Raw genomic sequence first — 5,474 nt, 5'->3', positions numbered from 1 at the left:
CCAGCCTGAGCTGAATTTTTTAAGATTTATTTGTGTGTGTGTGTGTGTGTGTGTGTGTGTGTGTGTGTGTGTGTGTGCAGGTCCCAATGAAACCAGAAGAGGACATCATCTCATCCCTGGAGCTGACATTACAGAAGATTTTGAGCTACCCAAAGTGCATACCGGGAGTGGAACTCAGACTCTCTGGAAGAGCAGTAATTACTCCATACCACCGAGCCATATCTCCAAGTCCTGGTTTGGTTTTTTGAGACAAACTTCAAGATCATGCTGGCCATGAACTTTCAGTGACCTTCCTGCCTCTGTTTGCTGAGCGTTGAGATTACAGACATGAGTCACCCCCTGGCCTTTTACCTACTCTTTTAGGCACCCCCAAACTCTTCCCCTCAACTGGTTTACTCTGAGGATATCTCTTCACCCTCTAACCATCAGAAACACTGTTTTAGTCAGTGTTCTGTTGCTGTGAAGAGACACCATGACCACAGCAGCGATTATAAAGGGAAACTTTTAACTGGGCCTGGCTTATGGTTTCAGAGGTTTAGGCCATATTGTCATGGCAGGAAGCATGGCAGCACACAAGCAGACATGGTGTTGGAGAGGTAGCTGAGAGTTCAACATCAGGATCTTCAGTCACCAGGAACAGAGAGGGACAGTAGGCCTGGTTTGAGCATCTGAGACCTCAAAGCCCACCCCCAGTGACACACTTTTTCCAACAAGGTCCCACCTCCTGGTGACCAAACATTCAAGCACATGAGTCTATAGGGGCCATCCCTATTCAAACTACCACACCACTCCAGCACAGTATAATTCAGGCGACCCTTACTCTTGTCCTGCCTCCACGCCGGTTCAGAGAGAGAAAAGTAGTTCATGTTGGGGCATCGGACCCCGACAAGTGGTCCAATTTATTTTTTAGTAGAACTTGAGTCCCTTAAAAGGGAAACACCATAGACTCATGTCGTGTACTAAGTTCAGCATGATCTTTTTTTCTTTTTAAAACTTTTTAGCTGTTTATTTTGGTTTTTGGTTTTTTGAGACAGGATTTCTTTTTGTGACAGCCCTAGCTATCCTGGAACTCGCTCTTGTAGACCAGGCTGGCCTCAAACTTGCAGAGATCCGCCTACCTCCGCCTCCTGAGTGCTGGGATTAAAGGCATGTGCCACCACTGCCAGGCTTTAGCTGAGGTTTGTAATATATATCTTTAATCCCAGGACTCTAGAGGTAGAGGCAGGCAGATGTCTTTGAATTTGAGGCCAAACTAGTCTATATGGTGAGTTCCAAGCCAGACAAGTCTTCATAAACCTGTCCAAAAAATGTATTTTATTATGTATATGTGTGCATATGTGTATGCACAAGTGCCTATAGAGTTCAGAAGGGCCCTCTGATTCCTTGGAGCTGGAGCCACAGCATTTGTGAGCCACCCAATGTGGACGATAGGATCTGAACTCCTGTCCTCTGACATCTCTGCAACCTCACGAGCGTTTCCTGACATCTCTGATGGATGACCTATTGCAAGTATCCTAGTTCATGACCGGTTTATCCTCTCGTGGAAGATTTGCCATTGAGTTCTCTATTCTCTAATACATCCTAATGTCTGACCTGTACTCACTTGTCAGACTGTAGCTTTGGTTCTCTGAGATCTCCTTGGCCATCTGGCCAACAATTTTTTCCCTAGGAAAATGAAACAAGGAAGGGGTAGAAATATAGCTTAGTGGTAGGATGTTTGAATGTGTGAGGCTCTGGATTCTATCCCTAGTATGCAGGAGAGAAAGCCAGAGTTCACACCCTCTTTATCTCCACTTGTCAGTTTCTATCTCAACTAGGTAGCTAGTCTGTCAACTAAGCATTTTCCTTATAAGACCCTGTAATGTTCATGTTTCTGTCATGACTGGTGCTTTTTTTGGACAAGGTCTCACTCTGCAGCCCTACCTGGCTTGGAGTTGCAATGTAGATCAGATTGGTCTAGAACTCACAGAAATCAGTCTACCTCTGCCTCTCAGGTGCTAGAACTAAAGGTGTGTGTCACCATACCTAGCTTAAATATTTTTTAATTTTTTTGATTTTATTGTGTGTATGTTTGTGTGTAGTATTGTATACATAAATACAGTACCCACAGAGGCCAGAAGAGGGAATGGGAGCCCCTGCAGCTAGAGTTACAGGAATTGCAAGATGCCTTATGTGGATTCTGAGACTCAAACTTGGGTCTTCTGCTAGAACAATTTGTGCTCTGAATGGTTAAACTGTCTCTCCAGCCCCTAAGACCTATTTTTTGGTTTTTTTTTTTTTTTTTTGGTTTTTTTGAGACAGGGTTTCTCTATGGCTTTGGAGCCTGTCCTGGAACTAGCTCTGTAGACCAGGCTGGTCTCGAACTCACAGAGATCTGCCTGCCTCTGCCTCCCGCGTGCTGGGATTAAAGAAGATCTATTTTTTATTTAGTTATGTGTATATGTGTATATATCTTGGGGTGCCTTTGGAAAATGTAAGACTTTGTTTTGTTTTGTTGAGACAGGGTTTCTCTGTAGCTTTGGAGCCTGTCCTGGAACTAGCTCTTGTAGACCAGGTTGGCCTCAAACTCACAAAGATCCACCCGTCTCTGCCTCCTGAGTGGAAAATGCAAGACTCTTAATTGGCTTTTATTTGATGTCCTAGAATCAGGCAACACCTTATTCCAAAAAATAGAGTGAGTCTTCCCTTCTAAAAGAATGGTCTCTGATAATTGTAATGAAGACTCTCATGTGACAAGAGCTGGAACACAGGTGAAAATGAAGTGCTACAGAGTTCAAGGCAGAAGGCAGATTTTAATCGGGAGAATAAGTTCCAGGAGAGAGGAAGTGTGAACAAATGAGCAGAAATGAAATGTAGGAGCTGCTGTCAGGGAGTGGAAGTAATCCAATTTCAGAGCAGAGCAAATCCCAGAGGAGGTGCCGGGGAGAGGAGGATTTATGGGTCCCCTGCAATTCCTGTGTGCTCCCCCGTCCATGAAAATCCTGGGTGACGGTGTTACAGATGGTTGGCGCGTCCTTGCTCTGTAATAAGATGCCCAGATAGAGAAACCTTGAGCGGAGGTTGATAAAACTTTGATAAAGCCGTGGCTGGGAAGGAGCTGGTGGGGGTTTTTTCAAGACTGACATCACTAGTTATTGCAAATGTCTAACAGAACATCCCGCAATACACTTTACTACATACACAGAACAGAAACTAAGAAGCAGCCCGGCTTTGTGCCTCATCTTTACGAGAGGCCACATGAGTTCCTCTTCCCGGTGAGACCTTAGTTGAGGGGGCTGCTGTTGTACTAACCCCTTAGATATGTGGGGTGGGACTGATAGAAGGGGTTCCCTGGGGCCGGGGAAGCCAGTCTCAGCCCCTGAAACCTAGAGGTCTGAACTTCCCCAGCTTCAGCCGAGGGAAGCCAACTTGAAAAGCCCGCATGTGGAGCAAGGCAAACAAATGCAAACCAGCTGTGGTGGTTTGAATAAGCCGTCCCCTGCAGTCTCAGATCTTCGAATGCGTGGTCCCCAGTTGCTGCTGCTGTTTGGAGAGGCTTAGGAGGTGAGCCTTGTTGGAGGCCGCTAGTCACTGGAGGGGGCTTGGAGACTTCAAAGGACTCCTTCCGTTTCTAGTTCACTCGGCTCTTTCTGCTGTTCCTGCCATCTTGCCTGCCTCGCCTGCGTCCTTGCCACGATGGAGATGGACTCATCCCTCTGGAACCCTAAGCCTAAATGGCCTCTTCCTCCTGAAAACCGCCTTGGTCCTGTGTTTTATCACAGCCATGGAAAACAATCAATGCTTATGCCCACACGCTTAGTGCCTAGCGAAGATTTCGGGGTGCATTTTATTGCCGCGGATCTGAAAGGCCTGCTCTCCAGTCTCCATCCTTTTGACTGGCTTTTACCTAGACTTTGTTTTGGAGGTGGAGAAGTTCCAAAACCCCAGTTTTGTTCTGTTTATTTTTTGTTTTTCCTGCCCTCTTGCCGCCCTTGGTGCAGCTCCTCAGAGGTAGGAGGCAATGAGATTGAAAGCATAGGGATTCCAATGGGATGAGGGTCTGCTGTTGACCTACTGTGTGGATCTGCGCATCGTTTAACTTTCTTCAGCCCCCTCCTCTTTGATCAGAGGGATAATGATGCCCATCTCAGGGCTACCCATGGTCAAAGAGATAGTATCAGTAAAGGGCTAAAATGGGCTGCGGCTGGGAGGCACAGCCAGTAAGTTTACACCATGAGTTGCAGGCTAGCCTGAGCTACATAGCAAGAAAAAGTCTCAAACAGATAAGCAAAACAAATAAACACAAAGGGTTGGAAGGAGAGCTGGAGAGATGGCTCAGAGGTTAAGAGCACTGACTGCTCTTCCAGAGGTCTTGAGTTCAATTCCCAGCAACTACATGGTGATTCACAGCCATCTATAATGAGATCTGGTGCCCTCTTCTGGTCTGCAGGCATACATGGAGGCAGAATGTTGTATACGTTAAAAAAAAAAAAGTTTGGAGATATAGGTGAGTGACAGGACCCTGGGTTCATTCTAAGCACTGCAGCAGGGTGGGGGTAAGGGGACAGTATTGACAGAGGTGCACAAAGAGTTGTGTGCATGCTCAGGGAGAAGGGACCAACCCAACCCCATCTAGGAGTTAGCCAAGTGGGGTGTTTAAGAAGTTGTCAGATAGGATGGGGGCAGGATATTTCCATGTTTTGCCTCCAGAAGAGCTTGGTCCCATGCCAGTATTCCCTTCCAGAATTCTCAGCTCTGGAATTTAGATCAGTAGCTCGAACTTTTGAAATCAAAACCCAGAGAGGCGATTGTATCCTTGTTCATCAGGTGTTTCAGAAGCCCGTCATCATTCCCGGGAGGAATCCAACCACACAGCTATGGTGACTAGCAGTGCAGTTCTGGGGCACAGATGACTTCACGGAGTTTTCTTGTGAAACCTTCCCCATTTCCATCCTGCTACAGTCACTCACCTAGAGAGACTGCTGAGCCAGCTAAACTTCATGACTTGCTCCTTATATGTCTCCCTCATAGACGCCATCTTCAGTAGGGGAAGTGGGCAGAGGCGGGGCATCGGAGGAGAGAGTAAAGGCTTGCACCACTATGCAAGCCTCTTATCTTTATATACATTAAGATATGGAACTATTGGGCTGGGTATGCCCTTCAACCCAGTACCCAGAAGACAGAGGTTGGTGGATCTCTGTGAATTGGAGGCCATCCTGGTCTACATATTGAGTTCCAGAACAGTCAGAGCTATATAGTGAAACCTTGTCTCAAACACACACACAATACTTATTTTAGTTAAGGTTAGTGTCACTGTGATGAAACCATCATGACAAAAGCAACTGGTCAGCCTAATAAACTGGAAAAGGTTTATTTGGTTAACACATGCTGAATTACAGGCTGTTGAGAGAAGCCAAAACAGAAACTCAAACAGAGAGGAACTTGGAAGCAGAAGAAGCCATGGAGGGGTGCTGCTTACTGGTTTGCTGCTCATG

Source organism: Microtus ochrogaster, chromosome 10 (assembly GCF_000317375.1).
Source record: "Microtus ochrogaster isolate Prairie Vole_2 chromosome 10, MicOch1.0, whole genome shotgun sequence".
Classification (NCBI taxonomy): domain Eukaryota; kingdom Metazoa; phylum Chordata; class Mammalia; order Rodentia; family Cricetidae; genus Microtus; species Microtus ochrogaster.
The sequence above is the reverse complement of the archived record's forward strand: the minus strand, read 5'-3'. Positions refer to the sequence as shown.